This window comes from Pyrus communis, chromosome 3 (genome assembly GCF_041283825.1).
Source record: "Pyrus communis isolate YQ-2024b chromosome 3, ASM4128382v1, whole genome shotgun sequence".
NCBI classification, from domain to species: Eukaryota; Viridiplantae; Streptophyta; class Magnoliopsida; order Rosales; family Rosaceae; genus Pyrus; species Pyrus communis.
Window position 1 is genome coordinate 24,361,817 of NC_142567.1, and position 15,920 is coordinate 24,377,736.

Consider the following 15,920-nt stretch of genomic DNA (forward strand, 5'->3'; position numbering starts at 1 on the left):
ATATTACATACTGTTTGGCTCCTCCTTGAAAATTGTAATTCTAAATTTTTTCTTATTGCAGTTTAACGAAAAAGTTTATTGTGTATCAACTCTATCGGGTACACCCGTTACTTGGCGATTACTAACATAGCAACCCACCATCATAGTTTCCAACTTAAAACTTTAGTCTCATCCAATCTGACCTATAATCTTTGGCTACACAGGGATAAGTTCGCCCTAGCCACTAGGCTACCCAAGAGTGGGTAGTATCCCTAGTCTTTGAATCGTGTACGTAATGGAACTTAAATGACATGCGAAGCAAGTATACCTAATGTGACATCACAAATGGGGAGAGAGAGAGAGAGAGAGAGAGAGAGAGAGAGAGAGAGAGAGGGATAATTAGGGCAAAGGGCAATTTGTGGAAAATAAAATTTTTGAACCTTAAATTGGGTACACTAGAAAAGTAAAAGGGTTTGTTTAGATCTGGACTCAATGGGAGAGCAACTTTGAGTCATTCTGAAGTTGAGCCGTGATCAGCGGCTGTGATTCGAGGACATTCCTTTAGCTTTGGGGGACCAATCAAAATATTTTATGGGGCATGAGAGGGATAGAAAGTTATGCAAACACAATCTAAAAGCCCCCACCCACTCAGCTAAATATTGCATTGCATATGGGTGTATCGGAAAAGAGTGGGTGCAAGGGGGTGCCCAAAGCAAAATTCACACCCCTAATGACCAACTAGAAGAAGAAACTAATGAGAGTTTAAGAGTAGAGAAATTTTGTGTGTACTTTGGATATTGTCATATGTTGATACATTCCACGTTATAATATGAGTAGACGATAAAGTTGATCTATGTCTCTTTTATGAGTGTATTATTTTCACAGTAATTCTCATTATATTGGAGATTGTGATTGGGTAAAATAGTAACACTACATGTTCGTATTTGGGAGAACAACTTACATAGAACATATTCATCACTATATCATGTTCAAATTCAATAATGCAATACATAATATTGTGCTATTGAATCAGAACTTTAAAATAGCAATATACATATTCTATATAAGTCATTCTTTTTATTGGAAAGGAAATGCTAAAGGGACTCTCTAACAAGTGAAGCTCTCCATGAACTATTCGTCACCTCACAATTTAAAGTTAATTTTTATGCCAAACATTATGAAATATTGTGCTAAAAATATGAAGGTGACAAAGAGTTTATAGAGTATCTCACTTTTAAAAGAGTCATCTCAAAATTTTTGGACGAGAACACACAGAAATTTCGTGAGATTGGAGATTGGAACTGAGAGAGCATCCAACGTGGGTTGTAGGACCCATTTAATCCCGTAATCATCGGTCCATAGACTCCGCTGGCTTTAACTGTGAGTGGGGGCTCAAGCACAATCACAAACACAATGGCATGCAGCACATAACAATAAGCTAATTAATTATAAAATAACATAATTATGCCTCTCAATCTCGAGCCACAACCCCAGCAAGCAGTAATATAGCAGACTAAACCCCATTGTTTTTGTAGAGTCGTAGACTAAACTCCATTATTTTAAATAATTACATGCAAACATGTATGTTCCCTTTAGCTTATAACTTTCTTTGGCTGAATGCAACCTAGCTACATGGGTGGCTCACGTCGGGATTAGTTGAGAGCTTAGATGTTTTAGGCTCGAATATTTATTTAACGAAAACAACATACGTGTGGTTTACATGAAATATGTGGTAAGAAAAACATTTTTAAGTTATATAGGTATTTATAGTTAACATTTTAGAAGCGAATCCCACACAAGTCACAGGTACATATCAAAATTTTAACATATTATGTGAGTTGTAGATGATTGTATGTAATCAACGTTGGCTACAGGCTACTTCAATTCGAAGGGAATGATAGATAGAATTGTAGTATTTTACGTTTTCCTTTCTTGACAAGAAATGATAGATTGATATTGTGTTAATTTGATTATCCCAACTACATATAGAGGTGCTAATTGGGTATATTGTTTTGGTGATCAAGAAAATGATCTAGAGTAAATTTGCTTAAACATACAATTATATTAAACCCTTAAACGGCTACCACATGTATGAAAAACTATAACGCCACTTATACTAATTTGTCACAAAACAATAGACGCAACAAATTTATACTAGTAGTTACAACAAATTATTATTGAAAAGCGAAGCCACGTAAAGCCATCGCAAAAGAGAGAAACGACGTAAAGTTTTACTTCTTTAGTTGCATGCATCAGTAGTGCCATTTTTTTCTCCATGCTACTATGCAAATTATTACTACATTGGATACCCGTGATATCAGAAACAAGACGGTGAAATGATTAGGATTAAGCTTACCCATTATCATTTTCCCTCCTTTGCTTTAATTAAAGGAAAATATAGGAACCTTCTGTGTTTGTCAACACATCAAAGTATCAACTGCATACATCAAAAGAAGGGGAAGGGTGGATTTTGTGGTGGACTTTGCAAGAAAATTCGAATCCCGTAGAGGCCAAATTTTGGTGGGAAGCTTACATTTACAGTGATATTTTGTCATTGTGTTATACAGCAGAGAAGTGAAGAAATGAGATGACAAAAAGTGTATCCAACAATGCAGCTTCATACATGGCCTTTGAAGAGAAAAGGGAAACCATCGATGAAAGGTACAAAGGAAACTCACCTACATATAAGTTCATAGCACCAAGTAAACGGTCATTTTCTTTAAACAAGCGATATTTGAGGAGAGATGAAAGCAGTAATGCATGTTTACTTATTGGTCTCTGGATACCAGTCACACCAGAACACTTTTTAGAGTATTTATAATTGTTATAGACAGTTGTAATCCGTTGAATTAATGTTGAGTCTGTACATTTTGAAATTAGTTAAAATCTTTATATATTTATCCTCAAATACTACGTGGAAGCTCAATTTGTTACAAGACGAAATTGAACATAAGATTTCCTATGTAGGAGTAAACGTCCTTAACTAATTAAAAAAACAACTATAAATAGAAACTATATTATCATCGCTACGAAACATATATAAAATAACATAATCTTGATTTCTATATCTTTCCTCGTGAATTTTGTCGTCGAGATTTCAATTACCTTTTTAATTGAAAAACTCTCGCTTGCAAATTACCAAAATTGTTGAGACAAATGTACCCAATATAATCACAAGGAAGTTGAATTAAAATTAAATTCTTGTTAAAAAATGTAGGAAGAATATAAAATCCTTGAACCGCCGGGCCATGGGTCACATCCATGAATTTAGCTCCCCATGTGCCTCCCACATCACTATTGATTCTGCTCTAGACAGGACCTCAAACGTGGAACCACAGGATGTTGACCACGTAGATTGTTGGGGGTTGGGATTGGATGCGTGCGGGACCAATGCATGATGATCCCTGATTAGAGCGTGCGATTCACTCGCAGCCATGTGCCTTTCATCATTGTTGCTTGATTTATAGTTCTTCAAGTCAAAAAATAATAATAAAATAAATTTAAAAGGAAAATTAGCCACCTACCATCCACGTGAATTTCAATCAGGATTTTTGCTTTTGTCTCGAGGGTTTATAGTGGGTTTGGAAATTTGGATTTAATAGTCAATTAAGCTCTGTTCATCTTGTTTAACTTGTGTGTTTGTTTGGTGGGAAGAAGATTAAAAAATGAATTTGGTATCTTTGGAGAGCGTAAATTAGTTTGAATAAGTTTTTATACCACTGGCGCACATCAATTGCGATGTGTAGTGGTAAATTTTTGAGACAAGATTGATTGATTTTAAAATTGATGAGCAAAAATGAAGAGTTTTGTTAATCTTTTAGGGAGCATTTTGATAAAAACCTTTAAAGAAACATGAATTGAGGATCAAACAGCCACACGTATCAATTTGTCTAATAAAATCTTCTATCGTTTAAGAAAAAAAAAATCAATGTTAACTTCTACCCAGTATAGATGTATATCGGGGACCAAGGTGGTCTTAGGACCATCTGTAGTCCTAAAAATATACATGTGAAGACTTTATATGGACTTTTCAACTGTTTAGTATGAGTCTTTTTTGTGTCTACCAAGTATGTGGTGTAATGTCTTCTAGACATTACTAAGCAGGTTGCGTCGAGAACACTCAACGAAATTTCTCGATAACACTTATCAAATTGCTTTAGCATATGTCGATATCTGTTAACATATGGACAACATAGTTCTGTTGACAACAATCAACCCACCAAGCGTTCGACAAAATGCATCAATGAATAACTAAAAATTTCTTTTACATGCTTCGTGCTCTATTTCTGTTGAAAGCTTAAACCTTTAACACTAAAACTCAATAATGTTCGAATCTTAACTCTGCCACTGCTTTTACCCATGGCGGTAGAACAAGCATTCAATTTATTTGATATTTGATCATGCCCTTGGTTGACTCATTTTATTTTTTCAGCCCCAATTAAGAATTCGTTGACATCTTCTTTTCGCTTCTTTAGTATTCATGTTTATGTTATGTAATATGGTGATCTCATTAAAAAATATATCAAAAAATAAACTAATCAAAGGTGATTGACCTATGCTATTGGAACGTTTCAATTTGGCTTATAATAGCTCAAGCATATCAACCAAGCAGTTCCTTTTGTTCTTTACCTTAGGCTTGTCACACTTGATTAATTTATTTACTTGCTTATCGTTTATAGTTTGAATTTGAGTCTTACAAATCATCAATAGATTATGGGTTGTTAGGAAAAAAAAAAAAAAAAAAAAAACTCACTGTGTTCTCTTGATAGTTTAGGAACTGTTTGATAATTACTTCATTTTCAACTTTTACTTTTCTTTCTTTTCTTTTTTTTTTTTAAATTCAAAGGGGCTGCTATTCACACTTTTTTTTACCTCTCACACACCCTTGTTAATTTTTGTCCATTTATATTTATCAATTCATTCGATCAAACAGTCGAAACTTAGAAGGAGTGTGTGAGACATAACATAGGTGTGTAGCATGCACCACACATTAAAAAATATAATCTTGTTTCATAACTACTTTCAATTTAAAAAATAAATAAAATAAAAATAAAAATGAATACATAAAAGTGAAAACTCAAGGCCAAATCTTGAAAACTCAAGAAAATAGTTTACAATTTGGATTTTTTTTTTCAAAAACTGAAAGTAATTACCAAACAACATTTTAGTTTCATAAATAATAAAAACAAAAGAAAAAACAAAATAATTATCCGACGACTCCTTAGTTAAAATCTAATGTAATCACAGAATGAAGCTACTCGTAACATTTAATTGTTATGAAATCATTTCTATTTGTTTTAAGTGTATTTTTTAAGTTTCACTAATGTCACTTGATACATAAAAAATGATTAACCTCTAAATTCAGAAATGAGAAAAGGAAAAAAGGCCAAATTAAATTGTAGTCCTTCCAGTTTCACATTTATTTAACATAGGGTCTTGTAGTTTCAACAATGGCAGATGAGGCCTTGTAGACTTGTAGTAAGTTTACGATTTCAATTAAGAAGGGAATAGGATCCTATTCGGATTCTCTTTGTGAGGATCCCAGAGATCACTTCATCGTGTTCATTCATCTGTCATTATGCGGTTAGAAATCATTTTGAGTTTTTTTTTTTAATTTAAAATTGAACACAAATAATACCTAAAGAAAACTAACCGCACGATATACGATGAACATAAATGATGAAGTGATCCCTGAAATCCTCACAAAGAAGATTCGGAGAGTATCCTTGTCCATTAAGAAGAATCAGTTATGCCCTTCCAAAATAGTATTCATGTACTTACCATGCTCTAATTAATTAATGGTCAATTTGCCATTCCATATTGAAATTTCGATGTCTACAATACGTTTTTTTTATCTTGTGACCAAAACATCAAATCTCGTTTCATGTATGTGGTTCAATATTCTAGTGGACAGGGTGTTGGACTTGTACTCATGCATCCCGGGTTTGAAACTCTCATCTCCTATGATTATAATAGTTTCGAACTCTCTCTCTCTCTCTCTTAATAATAATAAATCTAAAATAAATAAAAATATCTCGTTTCATGATATAGCAAATTGTCCTTAATTGAAATCTTCCGAAAATTACATGACTTCAATTCCAAATCTGTAACTAACTATCCCTTTGAAGTGAATGATGCAACTCAATATTATAGAATCCGTTTGGTATCCAATTTCGATTCTCTATTAAGGACTACATACAACCTATGGTTGGCTTCTGAATATGTCATAAAACTCGCAATCAATTATGCAATTACCGTTAATTCATTGGTAGATATTAAATTTTGAATTTTTTTTTTTAACAAACGATATTATCTACACCAAAGGGAAGGGGTGGGCATAGCCTCACAATAAGCTAACAATAATGTGGTTCAAATTTTCCTTTGGCGAGAATTGAACCTAAGACCTTTCGCTTACAAGTTAAGAGGAATACCATATTATCCACACCAAAGGGAGGGGGTGGGCTTAGCCTCACAATAGGCTAACAATAATATGATTCAAATTTTCCTTTGGCGAGAATTGAACCTAAATTGAACCTAAGACCTCTCACTTACAAGTTAAAAGAAATACCACTAGACCATAGTACTAAGTGGCATTAAATCTTGAATATTGGAAGGCTCTCATTTCAGATAATGACTTACATGACACGGGTATACTGTTATGGTGACGTCTCATGCCAATGAAATAAAAAGAAGTGTAAGTTTTTATCCATGCATCCTTATTTGTTATTTCATTGATACGAAATGTCATATGACGGCGTATCTATGTCATGCATTCAGTTGTTCTCTCCTCGTTCCAACACAATTCCAAGCAAATGATGTTGTCCCTCATGGTTTGTAGACAATTATGGGAGAATATGGCTTGGTGATATGGACAATTCCGATCGCGACTCCAATTTAGCCTTGATTGTGGGATTAATTGGAAGTGAAGAATCCAGTCATACTTGTAAACTGCAATTTGTTGAGACAAAATGCAATTGCATGGCCTACAATATGTAGGCGGAGTACATCAAGAATGTTGACCTCATATATGATATTTGGTTGGTGGTCTCTAACTCATGAAGGCATGCAAAATGTTGAATGTCGTAGTTGTGGATAAACGAACATGTAGCATATTTATCGATCACATTTTATTTAAAATCTAGTTGTGTAAGTGAATGTTGTGCAAATTTTATCTAATACATACAAAACGTAGCCTAATGCGGTTATTATAAATAGTTTTCATCGTAAGCGAAATTATTACCGTAGATGAAACATTTTCCCTTTGAGCTCAAAAAAAGAACATGACACTCTTGAAGTCAATAGGTTGTTAAACTTTTTTCCTACACTAACTAGCTCCTAGTTTATTAGTTATTTCTTCTCATATTAAAAGATAAACTCAATTTAACTCCTTTCACTTATACACCGGTCATATAATATCCAGGTGTTAATCCAAATTACGGGCCTAAAAACTTTAAACAAGTAATATACAATCAATATATAAAATATATAAGAGATAAATAGTGATAACTTATTCTATTATTGCTACAGTAGAATGAGATTCCTAATGTACGTAACATTTTCTCACGTAGAAATCGAAATTGTGATAACCAAATGGGAATGGGATGTGGTTCAATTCCTTATTGGATATCTTCGACTTGGTTTGAAAGGAGCTTCAAAGGGACACTATCACTTGCAATGTCACATTAAAAGATGGGTAAGAATTCAAGTACGATAACCACATCTTCCAGATTAATGGAGTACTAGCACTCCATGTGGGATAATTAAAGAAAGATAAATATGTATACCCATATATCCATGTGCGTAGGAGGAGAAAATAGATCAGGGAAGAAACTTGGCAGAAGGAACAACTGAAATATGTCCCTACAAAATATTTAGTGATTGCACACATATACATCTCCTATCCGTATCTGCCATCTTCCTCCATATGATCTTAATCTAAACAGATCCTTCATACGACATCTTGTTTGTCAAAATTTGAGGCTTATGTGACCCATGAGTGTGACCCCGAAAAATAAATGAAGAAAATAATTTGCAACGTCATGCATACTCGTTATCTACAACCCAATTTTCTTCGGATTTATTCATTTATTTAATTATTATTATTTGTTTAGATCATGTGTAGGGTTGATTTGCATGTGTACTGACATGAAGGTTCTCATCGATGCAGTAAAGCAGCAGAAGGGTTGCAAAAGCTTAATAGAATAACTGAATAATTTTCTGGAACAAAGTCTTGCACTTGGGAATGAGTGGACCGGGGATTTGTGGTTGGGGGGGGGGGGGGGGGGGTGGGTGGGGCGGTGTGGTGGGGTGGGTGGTGGTGGTGAGGGACATGGGACTGTAAGGCAGTTTGACTGGAGGGAGAGGAGGAGGACAAGGCTTCCAGTGAAGCAGGGAAGCAGGGCTGCATTTTGTAGAAATCAACATGATATGTCGAAAGTGAGAGGAAATAGATTTGGTGCGATGGGTGATTTTCTAGTATCTTTCAGTATACTTATTCAACGAGTTTTTGGCGTTTAGATGTTTGGTCAAGGATCTTAGTCAAAAAAATTGATGAACATAATAGAATTTTCAACAATGGGGTGTATACGCCTAAATCAATTGTGAAGAAGTTGTATAGTGTCCTGAGTTCGAACTTTACTGTTTGTACAGCTAATTTGATCAATGGCCACTATGTATATGTACAAATTTCGTCAATTTAAGTTTAAGTATAAATGTTTAATAATAAAGTAACGTTATATTGTTAGCCAGTTTTGGGGAACCAGTTTTTTTTTTCTTTCTACGAATCTCGTTGAAGTAAAAAACACTATTGTCAAACAGTTTTTAATTAATTCATGGGGCAACCGTATTTAAGATTGAGGTTTCAATTTTAGAGCAACCCCTCATAAAAGCTTTGGTTATAGTTGTACTTAAGGTAGAGCATTCACAATAGAAAAGCTACCCTATTTGGTGAGCTTTTAATCAAAATAGTCTCTGAGATTTGCATCAATCTTCACTTTAGTTCATGAGATTTGCATAACTCTTCACTTTTGTTCCTAAGATTGAGAATCATTACAAGTGGTCCCTGAGATTGTCCACCGTTAATCATTTTGATTCTTCCGTAATAATCTCCATTAAATTGATAGTATTTTTGTTAAATTTCAGGGACCAAAATGAAGAGTTATGAAAATCTCAGGGACCAAAGTGAGAAGTTATGACAATCTCAAATATCATTTTTGCTAAAAAGCCTATTTTGTGCAATTCATTTAAAAGGGAAGTTTCATTGAATCGCAATAATATGCAGGGGTACAAAATGATTTAAAGGAGCTCTCTCAATTGGCCTTTTGCCCTAATTTTATGAGGGTGGTTGTGGTGGTTAGAATTCAATAATACTACGTATGTTTAGGAGGTTTCCATTTAATCTTGGAAAACATGCATATTTAAGCAAAATTCCAGTAAAACTAAGTTATTTTTAGCTTTGATAAAGCGATATTAAATTAATTTACGGAAGAAGAATCTAAATTTGAATGCAAAAAGCAAACACATTGTCCTCACCAACCAACCTAACTTTGATCCAAGCAAAATCATGAACATTATAAAGCTCAAGTTCGCATGCATTGGATCGTCAAAAACCTTATTATTTGGTTGGACGTAGGGACCATAATTTTCCCAAATATGAAATATATTTTGCACAATCACTCTTTATGCTTATACTAAACAAAACGAATTGTTTGCACCTTTACGCAATCCCCATTAAAAAAGCCACAAGTTTCTCAACCAAGCAAATTGGCATCATAATGTCCAAAGAGAGCAATTTACGTACCCTTTTCTCACTCTTTTATTTTCTTTTAAAATACCAACATGCAGGTGCAGCTAGCACCATCACGATGTCTGTCCAAATATCAAATGGTCATTCCTTTCTTTTTCTTCTGCAAAACGGCCAAAACCCTAATGACCAACCACCACAGCAACTAACTTAACTGCCCCTTAAATTATTGTACACAAAAGGGTCAAGAATCCTATTTCCAAAAGCAAAATAGAGAGGTAATAATTAAAGAGTTTTAGTAATTAATAGTGTTTAATTTGCTTGTTGATAAGAATTATTTGGGAGTCACCTACCGCATGCATGCAAATTGCACAAGGCAATTCATGGACCAAATTACACCACCGTATCCTTTGCAACTTAACGGCTGATAGCTGGCCACTCAGTACTACGGTATTGTGCTATCCATCTTCGCTTCGAAGGGAGAGATTTTGGGTTCAAATCTGGTGGATGACAAATTCGATACCAAATTAGGTTGCTCATTGTGTGGCTTAGCTGAACTCTCCCTCCTCCAAGTATAAAAATATCAATGTATTAAAAAAAAAAACAGCTAGTCCCTTGGTTCATTCTGAAGGCAGGAAAATAATGAACAAAATTGATTCATCTCCTAACCATACCAACTGGGTCTCGATAAATTTATAAATTAATCAAGTTTATTTACTTTCATAATTAATATTTTGGTAACAATTTATGATGAAATTCATTAAGTACTAATAATAAGTAGACGACATTAATTGGTGTGCGGTAAAGATAGAGCAGTAAGTTGAAAGATTATTAACACATGGTACCTTTGTTGTAAAAACATATTTGTTAGTATACCGATTGTCCAAAAACAAATCATTATCAATTGTAACAAATCTGAATTAAGATAAATTAATGAATGGCTAAGATTTTTCATTTTTTGCGGGTTTATTAGGACTCTTCCATTCGTCAAGATTGGTAGAACAACTCGTAAACCATTCGACCAGAATTCAGAATACACATGGGAGAATAAACAATGCTAGAAAACCTTGATTTGTGATAGCCCATGGGCTTTAAAATGGCCGTCAGTAACCATACCAACGAACTTGAACCCCATCCCCTTAAAACTCGTTTCGGATATGAAATTTTGAGTATTTAGAGATGCTTTCGTTATTTCTAATAATATGGCTCGGTAACACTTTATGGAGGAGTTCATATAAATAAGTCTGAGATTAGTCTACTTTCAATAAACATGTCCAGTCAACTCGGTGTTTAGAAGATCATTGCTTGGCTTGAGATCACAATGAATTATCAGTGTTTCGCTATAAAAAGGGCGATTCCAAACTAACAAGGCTCCACGATTTGCAAGGGTCAGGGTTGGGGGGAGGGACGCGAATGTCCATCATATGCAAACTCCCCTTGCTTTTTGAAAAAATGCTATTTTCACGACTCGAACCTATGATCTTTCGGTCACAAATAATCAAATGATCAACCTTTTCGTTTCACTATGATTGAGGAAATAATCCAGTGCACAATAACAATATCAATAGCAATCTCTAGCCTTTGAAGAACATTTAATTCTTGGGTGGATGCAACCAATGGCAATATCTTACCTCTTTCATTACAGGAGGTGGATGCAACCAGCTTCTTTTTTGCATGAACTCATAAACTAGAGCCTTTAAATCATCACCTCGAAAATCAACACTTGAACATGCAGATATGACCTTGACAAGATTTTGATATGCTTGATATTTCTCAAAGCCTCACATTCGGCTATGTAACTCTTTGGCGCTCCGTGGCATAACGTGTTAAACACCTTCACAGCTACAAGTACAAGCCGATCTCTATTGTCAGTATAAAGAACCCATTTGTACACAAACTCGAAACTGCCAACACCAATCAAATTAATTGAAGAAAACCCATTAGTGGCTTTTGAGAAAGTAGCTATGCCACTTGCAAAATAGAGGAAGTACCCGGATACTAAAAGGGATTATTAATTTCAAGCTATGAACTAATCTAATTGCTCTGAGCAAGAAGGAAGTAACTTACTTTGTAGTTGATGACTAAATCATAGGGTCTTGGTTCTTTATGACCGTCTTGTGCTGGTTTGGAGAGTAAGACTACTTTGGTAGACTAATGACCAAGCCTTATGTGAAACACGACTAGCCTAAACCATTATCATCCTATTAAAAAAATTTGGAAAGAAAGAAAGAAAGAGAAGGGCTATGAGTTAATCTTCTTTTATTGGACCTCTATAGACTTGGAATCGGGCAGCTTGAGATTAGGAATTCCATCGCAGAATCTAGTGTTGTCAACAATTGAAATTGCACTTTGATTTTGGAAAACACCTTAAACTGGTACTGGTCAAGTCTGATAGGAAACTCAAATCACCATCTTTACCACTTCCAAGAATTTTGTTGAATGTTGAGGGTCATGAGGTTATGAATCTTTCAAAAATTTGGAATCTGTCAATGTGAATATTCAACAAATTCGTGGCACGAACTAGACTTTAATCAATGTGAATATTGCACAAATATCCAAGTACAACAAGTAGTAATACAAACTGAAACACTCTGATCCCGATATCCACGAGGACAATGAAAATCAAGGTATGTTGGTTGACATTAGGAAGTTGACGAAACCATAACATGTAGTGAAGTGTAAAAGTACGAATAAATTGAAGTCTGAAATTAAATTTAACCACGAGTGTGCAGTGTTGGTGATACCCTTATGATAATGCATGTAATGTCAGAGTAGATAAAAGTGCAGCGAAAGTACAGAATATTGTCATCCTAGGTATGATAGATATTAATAAAAACTAATAGAGATAAAGCTTCCTATATTATCGGAAATGGATGTCAGAACTGTTAATGACCCTCATCTCTGCCAGAGTACACTATTCTAAAAGTCCCTGCATAGCGCCACCTAGGCACTAGACGACTGACCACTGCTCCAAATAATACCTATGCGTTTGAAATTAGGAAAAGGCGCCTAGACATGCCTAGGCACCGGTCTAGGCCCCCAAGGCACCCCTCTAACTTGACTAGCTGGCCTTGACCCCCATCTAGGTCGCGACTCTTACTTAGATAGGAAATAGATAATTTCATTTTATATTTTATTTTTTCAATAAATGGTAAGAGACTTGTTAAATACTTGGATGAACATTCATTATATGCAGTTCCTCATGTTTTCAATATGTTCTAATACTTTGTAATCTATGTCATTCTATTTTGTAATTTGTGTATTCCAATATAATTATGTATTTTTTAAGAATAATTAGACATTTATTTATATGTTATATATTAAATATAATTAAAATTTAAAAAAATCGTCTAGGTGTTAGGTCGCTACCCGCCGCCCGACTAGTGTCTAGTACACCTTTTAAAAGCTTGAGAACACATCTATCAAGTCCTAAAAGAACACAAAACAGAAAGTGTGGCAATGAACATAATTGGTCATTATTTACATTGCAAACTTCTACATCTACTATGGTAACAAAAACGCTAAGACTTCACAAGCAGTATATGAAAATTTCTATCCAAGAAACGTATTGGAATGAAGTTAAGATGCAACATCATTTGATATTCTTTAGACGATCTGTTGCAGATTCAGCATTTAACAAGCCATTTCAATTCTTTCTCTCTTTTTTTTTTTTTTTGGTTCAAACCATAAGCCATTCCAATTCTAAATATCAAATTTAAGCACACCTCAACTTTATGAACTCTAGCACTGCATTCTTTCTCTTTTTTTTTTTTTTTTTTGTAATCTCCTGTAATTATTCTTCCCAATTTAATTAGGCTTAGGATTGTATATTATATCTCTTCCTGAGAAGAATAAACATATCATTCAAAACATTCTCTTCTTGGCACCAAAGCTTAGGTTAGGAAAAAAAAAAAAAAAAAAAAAACAAACAAACAATGCGCTGTGCGCAGAACCACAACCATCAGCTGCACAGCCAGTTGTGCAGAGCTGTCTAACCAGCGAGTAACGCCGTCGTTGCTGACCCGAGAACCACCAGCCGGGTAGCCAGTTGTGCATCGCGCCTGTTCAACCAGCAAGCGACTCCGTCGTTGCTGACCCCGAGTTCACTTCATCGACCTGTGCCCGCTACTGCATCACGGGGACATATTCGACTGCCCAGATCGAAATTAGCTTGACCAGCAACCCACAAACATATACGTTGCCGCTGCAACTATTCTCTGAATCTGCTGCACTCCCTGTACCCGCATCCTTGCCGTCGCTTTGATCCAAACTTCACTTTGATCCAATCTTCACCGCTGCTGCTATCTCATCGCATCCAGAATCCCAGAATTGAGATCCCAGACCTGCACTCGGACTTGTTTTCTCTGGAGAACACTGCCCAGAAATAGAACCAGGATCCTCGCCGGATCCATTCCCTAGGACCCTATGGATTACGCAATCGTGTCCGTTCATCGTATATCGTGCGATCATAAATCATTTAAAATTCAAATATAAATAGTACCTAACGAAAACTGACCACACGATATACGATAAACGGACACGATTACATGATCCTTACGATTCCTAGGGAATGCATCCGGCGAGGATTCCTAGAAATAGAGATTGAAAGGAATGAGAAAAGAAAAGAAAAGAAAAGAAGAAAAAAAAGGAAATAAGGAAAAGAAAATAAGAAAAAGAAAAAGAAAAAGACATTATTTTTTGGCAATTTGTTTAAGGACCACACGGCAAGGAAAAAAAATTGCGGTTTTTGAGATTATTATTATTTTTAATTGTTGTTGGGCTATCCTTCTTGGTGGCCCTTGCAAATTGAAGCTTCTTGGGCTTGGTTTGCTTGGAAATTTGGGCTTTACCGATCATCGAGTGACATATTGATTAAAGTTGTTTGGGAATGGCAGACTGGACTTGTACGTCTCCAAATCGATCCGATCAACTCGAACATGAGAATACGACCACTCGTACCTCGTTTGTTGATGCAAAGGTAGATTCTGGAAATATAGTTACAGAAGTGTTTGCCTCTACTAATACATGTAACAATGGTGAGGCTTTAAAGGTTTCTGCCTCTAATACGAATAACACGTGGATAATTGATTCTAGTGCTAATGAACATTTGACTTGTGATTCTAGACAGGTAGAAACCCTAAAACCATCCACCAAAACTGTCGTGAGTGTCGCCAACGATAATCCTGCCCCTATTATCAAGGAAGGAATCATCTCCCTTTCAGATACCCTTAGTCTTGATACCGTGCTTGTTGTTCCTTCTCTTGACTATAATTTATTATCTGTTGCTCAAATAACTGTCACCCTACATTGTCTTGTGATTTTTTTGGCCTTTTTTTTTGTGTTTTTAAGGACATTCGAACTCGTAAGACGATTGGTTATGGTATTAGGAAAGGGAAACTCTACTACTTGGAGCTGACATCAAACAATTCCCGAATGTTGACTCAAGCTCTTGTTGTGGAAGGAAATCTAGGGGATAGGAATAAAGCTTCGAAGATTTGGTTGTGGCATCATCGACTTGGACATGCTTCGTTCGGTTATCTGTGGAGGTTGTTTCCTAGCTTGTTTGGTAAGCATGATATTTCTAACTTTACATGTGGTGTTTGTGAAATGGTTAAAAGTCATCGTACTTTGTTTCCGCCTAGTTTGAATAAAAGTTCAATCTCATTTATGATCATTCATTATGATGTTTGGGGACTATCTAAAACTGTTACACTTAGTGGTGCTCATTGGTTTGTTACTTTTATTGATGACTGCACACATATGACTTGGGTTTGTGTGATGAAGTCCAAAAGTGAAGTCACTTCTTTGTTTCAGCGGTTTTACAAAATGGTACAAGTACAATATAAGTCACAAATACAGGTTCTCATGAGTGACTATAGCGGCGAACATGTAAACTCTAAACTTCATGCCTTTCTTGATTGAGGCGAGTCTCCTGTTATCTTTTTGGGGAGAAGTTCTCACCTCAGCTGCGTATTTCATGGATCGTGTTCCATCCCGATCAGTCGAATTTCAAACACTGCTTTAGACTCTTTCTTCATATGTTGATGTTACTACAGTTCCTAATCTTCTCCCTCACGTGTTTGGTTATATGGCCTTAGTTCACCTGCATAAACAGCAGGGAAGTAAGCTTAAGCCTTGGGCCTTATTGTGTGTGTTTGTGGGGTATGCCTCAAATCAAAAAGGGTATCGTTGTTATCAC